General features: G+C 43.3%; 1 protein-coding gene and 2 pseudogenes across 4 annotated transcripts in view; 1 reads left to right on the forward strand and 2 right to left on the reverse strand.

Moving 5' to 3' along the window:
- The window catches only part of ZNF8 (zinc finger protein 8), a 34,828-nt gene extending 32,996 nt beyond the window's left edge, over positions 1-1,832 (reverse strand). For 3 of the 4 annotated variants that reach the window (XM_070451616.1, XM_020899821.2, XM_070451615.1), the window contains exon 1: positions 1,724-1,832. The gene's annotated coding sequence lies outside the window, so the exon portion shown is untranslated. The remainder of the gene's footprint in view (positions 1-1,723) is intronic. The other variant, XM_070451617.1, reaches the window with a different exon arrangement.
- Positions 1,833-4,462: 2,630 nt separating this feature from the next.
- LOC110141231 (activated RNA polymerase II transcriptional coactivator p15 pseudogene) lies at positions 4,463-5,042 on the reverse strand (annotated as a pseudogene).
- Positions 5,043-5,084: 42 nt separating this feature from the next.
- LOC110141192 (EKC/KEOPS complex subunit TPRKB pseudogene) lies at positions 5,085-10,208 on the forward strand (annotated as a pseudogene).
- Positions 10,209-10,593: the final 385 nt, after the last annotated feature.

The raw sequence follows: 10,593 nt of genomic DNA on the forward strand, positions 1-10,593 counted from the left end.
AACTAAGGGCACTCTGTGAGGGGGTACCCAACTGCTGGACCTGCTGGGATGCTGCCCAACTAGCCAGAAGTCATACCTATTATCCCCTGCTTCCCTTAATGCTGCCATTGCTTCCCAAACTCTGCTCATCTAGTGTCCTGGCTGTAGTCACGTGACAGTCCCACTGAGACAGCCAGGCAGAAATCCTCCAGATATTATCCCAAACCCTCCCCCATGTCTGACTCTCTCTCACTCTGTACCAAAAGCACAACCATGCTGCGCGCCTGCAGGTGTGCACACACAAACACACACACGTACACCACACCTAAGAAGACCGCTCAAGGCTCTATGTGAAGCTATCTTGTTCTGCCATTCCTGTCCATCCATGGGCAATCTCCTACTACGGGTGTTCATTTTCACCCTCTGGTCCTCTCCTTCCTTGTTGGAGACATCCCAGGGCGAGGGCTGGGAACGCCTTCCCTCCACAGCCAGACTGCCTGCTTTCAAAGTCATACCTCCACCAGTTGCCTCTGGAGGACCCTGAACAGGCCTCCCCAGCCTCTCGGGGCCTCATCTGCAGAAATCTGGGAGAGCAGGCCTGCTTTGTGGTGCTGCTGTGATGATTACAAGAGCTGCATTTACAGAGTTTAAAACTTGTGCTGACACACAGCAGGGGCCCCAGCAGACTTAATTCTACTGGTTACACCGGACATAAAACTTCTTTCCCTCATGCTGGACCGCTTTCTAGAGGCCTCTCTTTCTCCTCTTTCTAGTTCCTTTTATCCCTGCCTGTGAGGGGGTGGGGTTTCAAGTACTGCGCCAGGCCTTATGTCCAGCCCAGACCTCCCTCCCAGGGTCCCTCCCATTGCCATTCTCTCCTCCATATCCAGCCATGCCTCTAAAGACTTGATGAAATAAAAATTGTATTTCATGGCAAGACAAAAACAAGACAAAAAAATTAAACATAAACTTTTTCGTTGCTCATCTGGGCCTCCTCCCTCCCATTTAGTGTGCACGGTGCATCCACATTAACCATATCTGCTTAGGGGACAAACTTCCTTCTTTCTAAGGAGTCACAATGACCCGCTACTTGCTTTGTACTGCAGGGCTGGATTATATCAACTGTCAGTTCCTCATCTGACACATGGCCCTTTGTCTCAAAAAGTATGTAACTGCGCTTTGACCTGTAGGGTGGAAAAATCCTCTGAGCTTTCTGAAAAGCTACTTCCTGAGTTATAATCCTCAGGCTTGAATAAAATGTCCCATTTCCTTCTTAGAGCAATTACTGATTAATTTCTTCGTCCACAGACTGAAAACAGCTGATAGCGTCCAGGGTTCCTTCAAACTTTGCACTGCGGCCTTCATCTTGGCTCCTCACTAGAACCGGAAACTCAAGAGCCCTCCTCACACTTTCTACTGACTCGGCACTGCCCCTCCACTGAGCCATCCACCGCCGGATGCTACTATTTACTGAGGCTCTGAAACCCAAACCCCAGCCCTCGCGCACCCGGCAATTCTCCGGGTGTGGCCCGCTCTCCACACCTCCAGTCATGTTTACCGCTCCAGCCCCTTCTCACACCGATCTTCCCGGCTGGGGCAGCATCACCAAACACAACCAACACGGGCCCCAACACCCAGGTCCGGAGTTTGGCAGTGCCTTTTGCTCTGCCAAGACTGCTCGTAATTCTCTGTCCAGCAGGACAACGTATACTTTCTGTTCAAGCTGAGTACGAAACCCACGTACCAGTGGAAGAACTGTGTCCACGCACTGGGCTCGAGAGGCCTCTGGGGCACAAGGGAGCCTCCGCGCGGGTTCCCGGGCCAGGTTCACCTGCGCCCGCGAGTATTGGCGGCACTTCCGGTAGGTGGCGGAAGTGCGCCCGCTCGGCGCGAGGAACTACAAGTCCCAGAAAGTCGTGCGCCGGTGGTTGTTTTTCTCGCTCTGGTGGCAGTTTCTCCAGTTGCCGCAGCAGACGTTACTTCTCGCGGCGGCGGCATTGTGGCCTTTGGCGTCTGGGCCTGGAAGTTGAGGGAGACCACTTGCTGAGGAGCACGGAAGACGTTTTCGCAGAGCTCGCTAGAGCAGAGGAGTCTGCTACAGCGGGTGTTTGGAAAGGCTCAAAGGCCGGCCAAGGAGAGGGTAGGGCCTGGGGTGTGTTCTGAGTGTGGAGTATGAAAGTTGGAGGCCGGCTAACTAGCAGTGCGTCATCCTGTGTGGTTGCTTAGGGAAGCTTGTTTGGCTTTCTCCAGTTGGTCTTGAGTGGGACAGGGGCAGAAAATAGGGAAGCTGGGAGTTAGTGAGCAAGTCCTGACTTGTTTTGGACCTGTTGCTACAGAGATGGTGGGTCAGAGAGTTTTGTTTCTGTGGTCTGACCATTGTGTGCATATTCAGCCTCACTGCTTTGTGGGACTGAGACCGCAGACCTGCTATCCCGCCCTGGCTCTTCAAGGTGGGAGAGACCACAGAAAACCTTCCAAGGCCGGCCTTCTGGCGGGAACCACTCTGGCTCTTAATGAAAGAGGTTATCTGTGATAAGCTCTTCACTGAATACTTTCAGTATTTAGACATCACTTAAAACTTAATTTATAATTATGCAAAGTATTTTCATGGTTCCAACATGAAAACTACAGACACAAAAGTGTACTAAGAGAAGTCTAGCCTCTTTGGCTGCTCATCCCTACATCCCTGTCCTCTCCCATTGGTAATTATAAGTTTTGGATTATCCTTCCGTTTAAAAAGTATAAGCAATGCATTCTGTAAGTGTATCCCACACTCTTCCTTGGGTAGAAGCTTCACTACTATGCACAGTGTTGGCACACTTCATTGTTTTCCACCTAACCGTTTGGTGGGAGACTGTTCTCAGAGCATCACTGTGTCAGGACTGCAGTTCCTTCCACCAGCCCGCTACTGATGACATACGAGCTCTACTGAGTGTTTCACAGACAGTGCTGCAGTGGATATTCCTGTGCCTACATCATTTTGCATTTTTGCCAGTGTAAATTTGGAATAGATCTCTAGAAGTGGGATATTGGGTCAAAGGTAAGTGTGTTTTTAATTTTGCCTAATTCTTGTCCTTTGGGGTTACACCTGTTTGCATCCCACCAAATCACTGCAGATGGTGACTGCAGCCGTGAAATTAAAAGGCACTTGCTCCTTGGGAGAAAAGTTATGACCAACCTAGACAGCAGATTAAAAAGCAGAGATATTACTTTGCCAACAAACGTCCATCTAGTCAAAGCTTTGGTTTTTCCAGTAGTCATGTATGGATGTGAGAGTTGGACTATAAAGAAAGCTGAGTGCAGAAGAATTGATGCTTTTGAACTGTGGTGTTGGAGAAGACTCTTGAGAGTCCCTTGGACTACAAGGAGATCCAACCAGTCCATCCTAAAGGAAATCAGTTTGGATATTCATTGGAAGGACTGATGCTGAAGCTGAAACTCCAATACTTTGGCCACCTGATTCAAAGAACTGACTCATTGGAAAAGACCCTGATGCCAGGAAAGATTGAAAGCGGGAGGAGAAGGGGGCGACAGAGGATGAGATGGTTGGATGACATCACCGACTCAATGGACATGAGTTTGAGTAAGCTCTGGGAGTTGGTGATGGACAGGGAAGCCCAGCATACTGCAGTCCATGAGGTCGCAGAGTCGGACACAACTGAACAGCTGAACTGAACTGAACAGTGTTTGGTAGGGCCTGTTCCTCACAGTCTCATCAGCTGGTTATGGCATCATAGTTTTTAATCTATACCAATCTGATAGGTAAAAAGTGTTATTTCAAAATAGTTCTAATTTGCATTCCTCTAATAAATGAGAATTTCTCTAGTTATGAGCATTTTTAATATATTTAAGAAGCATTTTTTTGTTTTGTGAACTGTTCATATTGTAGCCATTTTCAGTAGGCTTGTTGATCTTTTACTTTAGCTTTGAAAGTTCCTTACTGATAATAATAACTTTGCAAATTGCAATTTTTGACAGTTTGTAATCTGTTCATGTTAACAGTGTTGTGGGGTTTTTCTTACCCAACAACAATTGGTTTTCTTCCCCAATAAATAGAAACATTTATTTTTACACTATCAAATTTATCAGTATTTTCCTTTACTGCTTTTGGATTTTGATTCATGGGTAGTAAATATTCTCAAGTTTTGGGGAAATTCACCCATGTTTCTCCTAGTGCTTGTATGTCATATTTTACATTTAAATCTTTAATCCACTCAGAATTCATCCTAGTATGAAGTGTGAGGAATGGATTTCATTTTCTCTTTTGCAGGTATACTAAGTATACCTGTATATGGTATACTAAGTAGTTTAGCTAAAGTCTACTTTTTCCTCATTGAGGTGCCCCTTTTATCACTTAACACATGCAATTGAATCTATTTCTTAGTTTTCTTTCTTTCTTTTTTTAAGATTGTATTACTTGATTTTATTTTACACTAGGTGGTGGACACAAAAGCAATCCTCCTTAATAAAACTGACAATTAGCTTCACTCAGGACATTTTTAATAATGCACATTTAAAAAAAGTATTCATCTTACAAATTGTTCTGCAATCCAAAAATACAACAGCTTGGAAAACAATGTTTAGAAAACAAAAGCCAATGTAAAAAGACAGATTAAAACAACTAGAACGGTACAGGTTTTATATGGCTCTGATTTTACAGTTTTCTTACTGCATCATCAATGTCAGAAATCTGTTCCTTCAGCTGGCTCCATTGTTCGGGATTTAAAGATATACCTTTTCTTCCTGGTTTCATTTCACCTTCTGGATCCATCCAATATTCTCTAATATCAATTAAGACTTTCCCTTTAAAGTCCGGAACACTAACATACCTCATTTTCCCAATCTGAAACATGTTACCATCTCTGCTGCTGCTGCTCTGCTTGGAGGATGACAGTGCTCTGGAAGTTTCACCAGTTTTTTGCTTCTTTACTGGTTTTTCTGGAGCAACTTGCTTTTTCCTCTTTAGCTTTTTGTCAACTTCACTGTCAGAATCGCTACCAGAAGAGCTTGAAGAAACAAGTTCCTTTGACTTAGGCATTCCACCAGGGACCGGGCTGCTGCAGCTATTTCTGAATTTTCTTTTCTGTTGAATTGGTCTGTCTACTCACATGCCAGTACCACAACTTTAAGATTATAGATGCTTCATAATATGGTTTACTAGCTAGTAGAGTTGGCACTCCCACATTACCTTTCATCTTCAGGGTGTTTCTGGCTTTTCTCTCTTGTTTATTATTTAGCCCTTATAAACTGACAGGTGTTGAAAGAGGAGCTAGTAATAATAGTAATAAGAATAGTAATAGCTTAAGAGTTTGCTGACTACCAGCCTGGTAAAGCACACGTGTATTGATTCAGTACTCCTCTTAGCAACCCTATATTAACTTCCACTTGGAACAGATAGGAAAACCGAGGCACAAAGAGGTTAAGTAATTAACTTGAGTGGCAAAGCTGATAAGAAGCAAAGCCCAAGATTTTGAACCCAGGTCATCTTGCTGCAGAGCTTCCCCCCCTCCCCGCCCCCAAATATATGCCAGTTCTAGATCAGACTGACTTGGAAACCCGAGATTCCCTCCACTCCTGGTTTGGTCTTGGCCATGTCTCCTCTCCTCTGGAAGATCAATTTTCTTGTTGCCAGGGGAGCCCTCAAAGTTGGGGTGTAAAAGCTGAGTGTTGGCAGGAACCACTCTGCCTCACATGGATGAGTGGAGCTTGTAGGCAGAAACCCAGCACCCCACCCAGGAACAGATGGAACACTGCTGAACAGCTCTCCTACCAACCGGACCTTGCAGGCTTGGGTGTGCTCGTAATTCCAGGAACAATCATTGCTCTGTTGGGCAGCGCCTCATGCAACTCCAGGGGGTGCCCCTCCCATGCAGAACACTGCTCTCATCTCTTTCCCATTTTGTCAGGTTTTAGCTTTTCTTTCTCTTGGTGTCATGAAAGGAACTCCTGCCTTTGGCTGTTCCCACTGAAAAGGCAGCAGGGATATTCTCTGCCACTTGATAACCTGCTTTATCAGAGGATCACCTCTCAGAGGTAAGGAGACTTGTCAGCCACCTATTGCTGCATCTTGTGTGAGTAAATGTTAATTAACCTCTAAGTACAATCTCTAATTCTGTCTCATCACCAATGTGGCCCTTACACTTCTGTTAAGATGTGGGGCTGCCTGTGAGAATGCCCATGCTGAGACCTAGCCCTGTATTCCTGGAAACAGCAGCAGTGAAAGAAGCCTCTACTCTTGTGCTCCTGGAAATAACTTCTTTGCTAGGTGTCCTATTTAAACAGTTTGAAAGTGGGCACCTCATGCCAACTTAACACCTAAGATGCACCTTGGAGTAGTGCCAAGTGAACCTGGCAGAGGGCTTCTTGTTCCTGAGGGCTTGATTTCAGCAAACAGTAGGATCCAATAGGGAAGGAGCTTTTGGACCCACTGCAGAGGTGGGGACAAATGCCATTCTCTTTAAGAAGTTACCTTGCTGGTGTCAGAAGCATGGTCGAGCAAACGCTCCCGTCTCTGAGAGCTCTGGTTAATGTCTAGTACAGATGCACACTGCACGTTCGGGAGGGAGAGGAGGTGCGAACAATTTTCGGTTTAACTTTTTCTTGCTCCTCCCTAAAACACAGATTTTCTTTCATTAAGTGAAAACAGCGAACACTGACCACCAGGAAAACCATAGCCAGCTCGTGGAATGGATCCCAAGCTTGTTTCATGTCAGACACTCAGGTGAGATACACTCAGGAGATGGGCAAGGGTTGAAGCTGTTCCCTCCTGAGACAGGCTGGGACCTGAACCCTGGGATCCTTTGCTGCAGTGCCTGCACCTGGACAAGTGGTCTCCTCCAGCAACAAAAAACTAAGAAGCTAAAAGGGACTAAAACTAGCTGTGTGCCTACACAGTTGGGGCACAGTATCAATGATGAGGTACAAAAAGACCAAAAACTGAGCAGAAGCAGGGTATTGGCATGCACCCTGTACAGAGCACCACCCAGGGGGTGGGCAGACCACCTAAGTGACCCCTCCAGCCCGACTCCTGGATACACCCCTGCTCTCGCCACAGCTGTCTCCTCCGCAGGAAGCCAGCAAAGGAAGCTGTTAATTGTTTTCCCTCGCCTGAGCTGCAGCACAAATCCCAATAAAGCCTTGCCTGAATTTCTTGTCTGGTCTCTTATCTGGAACTTTCACTTCTGTGATGAGATTCTTCAATGGATTTCAAGTCCCCTCCAGAGGAACTACTGGGTACTCTTAATGGTAAATCCCTGGAACCTAAGAATGATAGGTGTGGCTGTCACACACTTTTTACTTCCCAGAAGCCAGGTACACTTAGCCTCTCAGTTCTTTATCCTGCTTCTTCCTGATATCCTCAGACAAAGAAGGAGATAGTCCACACGATTCTGTTTTTGTTCTGATTTTTCAAAATTTGTTAAGTATCATAGGAGCATTTAAATATTTTTAAATGGGACCAATAAACTATTTACCCATTCCACTTTTATTCTCGTCCATGTGCAAACTTTTTTTTAAACATTATGACAGATAGCTTACGAGACGGACGAGGACGCGACAGAATCCTGCTTATCTATGAAAGGCAGTTAACACATCAGCTGGACCTATTTCCTGAATACAGGGTGACACTTCTGTTATTTAAAGATGTAAAAAATGCTGCGGGCTTGAGAAAAAAGGCCATGGAAGGTGACATTGATGGTTCATTAATAAACCCTACAGTGATTGTTGATCCATTTCAGACAACTGTGGTCGCAAACAAAGCAGTTCACCTCTACAAACTGGGGAAAATGAAGACAAGAACTCTATCTACTGAAGTTATTTTCAATCTTCCCCCAAATAACAATATTTCAGAGGCCTTGAAAAAATTTGGTATCTCAGCAAATGATACTTGAGTTTTGATTGCTTATATTGAAGAGGGTAAAAAAATCAAGAATACCTAATATCTCAGGTAGAAGGTCATCAGGTTCCTCTGAAAAATCTCCCTGAAATAACAAATATTACAGAAGGAAAAAAGGTATATAAACTATCTTCACAAGAAGAAAGTATTGGAACATTATTGGATGGCATAATTTGTAGAATGTCAACAAAAGATGTTTTGTGAAATGACAGAAATATTAAAAAATGTTCAGCTTTTATAAAAAAAAACATGACAGCATGATCATGTACATAATGTATTTTTCACTTCATATAATTACAGAATCTGCATAAACATTAGAAACTACAGAATCCACATAAAACAGATTAGATATCCCCAAATGGTAAAATATCTAAGTAAAAAAGAACATTGATACTATAAGTAAAAAACACTGATACTACATTTTCATCAACTGTTTGAATCTTTAATCATCTGAGGAAACATTTCCCCACATCAGTGCCTATTTTATTGTCCTTGTTCCTTCTCAAATCTAGGCCTCAGTGCTATTAAGAACACTGTCTAGTTGATCACCTTTAGTAGGATTGTCTTTTAAGGAGTCCTACAAAAGCAGAGGTGCAGAGATTGACCATATGTCATTACACTAAAAACTGTTAATAGTTTTCTTCAAGGATGAGTTCTCTGATATGCAACAAGGGAAGAGCACCACGTGAAAGCATTTCTTCACTGACTGTATGCATAAAGTTTTTTTCACTATGAATTCTTTGGTGTTCCATAAGTCAGATGGTCTGCTGAAGGCTTTTTCACATTACATTCATGTGGTTTTTCCACCCATATATGAATTTTCTGATTCACAATAAGATAAAAATCTCCATCTAAAGATTTCCCACATTGGTTACATTTACAGAGATTCTCTCCAATATGGATTCTTTGATGTCCAATAAGGTGAGAGTTCCATTGGAAATACTTTTCCCATGACATTTATGAAGTTTTTCTCCAATGTGAGTTCTCTGAAGTGACATTTCAAAGTGAGAACTCCAACTGAAGCATTTCCCAACTGATTACACTTTCACATTGAAGAGAAAGGCTTCTCTTCAGTGTGAGTTCTTTGATGTGAAATTATATCAGAGCTCTGAAGGAAAGATTTCTTATATTAACTGTACTCATTAAGACTTCTCTCCAGGCTGATTCATGTCAATGTATGACAAAAACCACTACAATATTGTGAAGTAATTAGCCTCCAACTAATAATAAATAAATAAATAAATAAAAAGAAGGAACAGAAAAGGTATAGAAAAAAAAGACTTCTCTCCATTATTTGATAGACATTAAAATAAAGGAAATAAAGGAAATGACTGAAAGACTTCCCACATTGATTGCAACAGAACAGTTTTTCTTCAGTATGAGTTTTCTGATGCCTAATTAGTTGAGAACTCCAGCAGAAAGCCTCCCACATTCATGGCATTCATGGAGCCTCTCTGTAGTACAAATTATGTAATGTCAACAGGTGGGAGCACCAGGTGAAAGACTTCCCACCATCGATCACATTATGCAGTTTTTCTTAGGTATGAGTTCTTTAATATGCAACCAGATGAGACCTCCACTTAATAGATTTACCACACTAATCTTGTCATACTCTCCAATGAGTTAAGTCCTATCATTCTAATTCTAGACATAAACACATACCTCCAATTTTTAAAGTGTCCCTTGAGGGATTGTTTCAAACTTGACACTAACCTCCAGTAGGTATTGACATACACAAATATCATGAACAATGCTGCAAGTGGCAATTGTGAATGAAGAGCTAGGAAAAGAAGGAAGACCATATAATTTGGTGGATGAAGATCCTGAGGAATTGGTCATCCATTAGCTCATTCCCTACTCTGAAAAAGCTCCACTCTCATACGGCAAAGTCCTTATTTGACCTTTATTAGAGCCCTGAGAAATTGCTTTAATCCTTTATGTTTCAGCTTTACCTTTTCCTATTTTCCATTGGCCATATTTTTCCAATTACAATCTAAGCCCCTAGGGGCTGGAAGATGATTCTCACGTGGCCTTTGAATTCTTTTCTGTAGGCATTCAAGGCCTGCTTGTTGAGCAAATAATTGGCTCTGCTGCTAACAGTTTCTGTCCCCACAAATAGTTAGAAGACTGCCAACCTGGAAGATTGTGCACACCAAGAAGATACTGAAGCCACATGGGAGCCCTCTTGGTTGTCCAGATGGTTGGCATTCATTAAATTCCAGCTCCAAAAGAACAGCTGTAATGGTGATTGTTTCTATGTTCTGTGATCTGTGGATATGAGGCAGAAGCCAGATCTTAGCTTGTGACTGCCTTCAGCTGACACAATGTAATAAATCCTGCATCACTTTATCCTATGTTAAGTGTGAACTCTTACATTCACACCAGAGATGAGGTGTCTCGGGCCTTCTGAAGCAGTCAACTTATGACATGAAGTTACCCACAGCCTGAAATCTTTCCTAACTAAACCTTTATTACTTTCATGTTTCCTTTAGCGACAGAGTGGTGAGTACAGAGGCTCCTGCCATGAGACTAAGGCACTGCTGGCCCTCCTGGTGGCATCATCCACCATTCCCTTGGTTGATCATCCTCTAGTTCACCATCCAGGCTGCTCATATAATCGTGACAGATGTTCATTCATCTGAAAGAGGTTAGTGCAACACCCGCCCTCCTACCTGCTGATCATGCTCCCAGAGCATTTCCTTCACCTGCCTCCCCACACA

Source organism: Odocoileus virginianus, chromosome 20, assembly GCF_023699985.2.
Source record: "Odocoileus virginianus isolate 20LAN1187 ecotype Illinois chromosome 20, Ovbor_1.2, whole genome shotgun sequence".
Taxonomy (NCBI): Eukaryota; Metazoa; Chordata; class Mammalia; order Artiodactyla; family Cervidae; genus Odocoileus; species Odocoileus virginianus.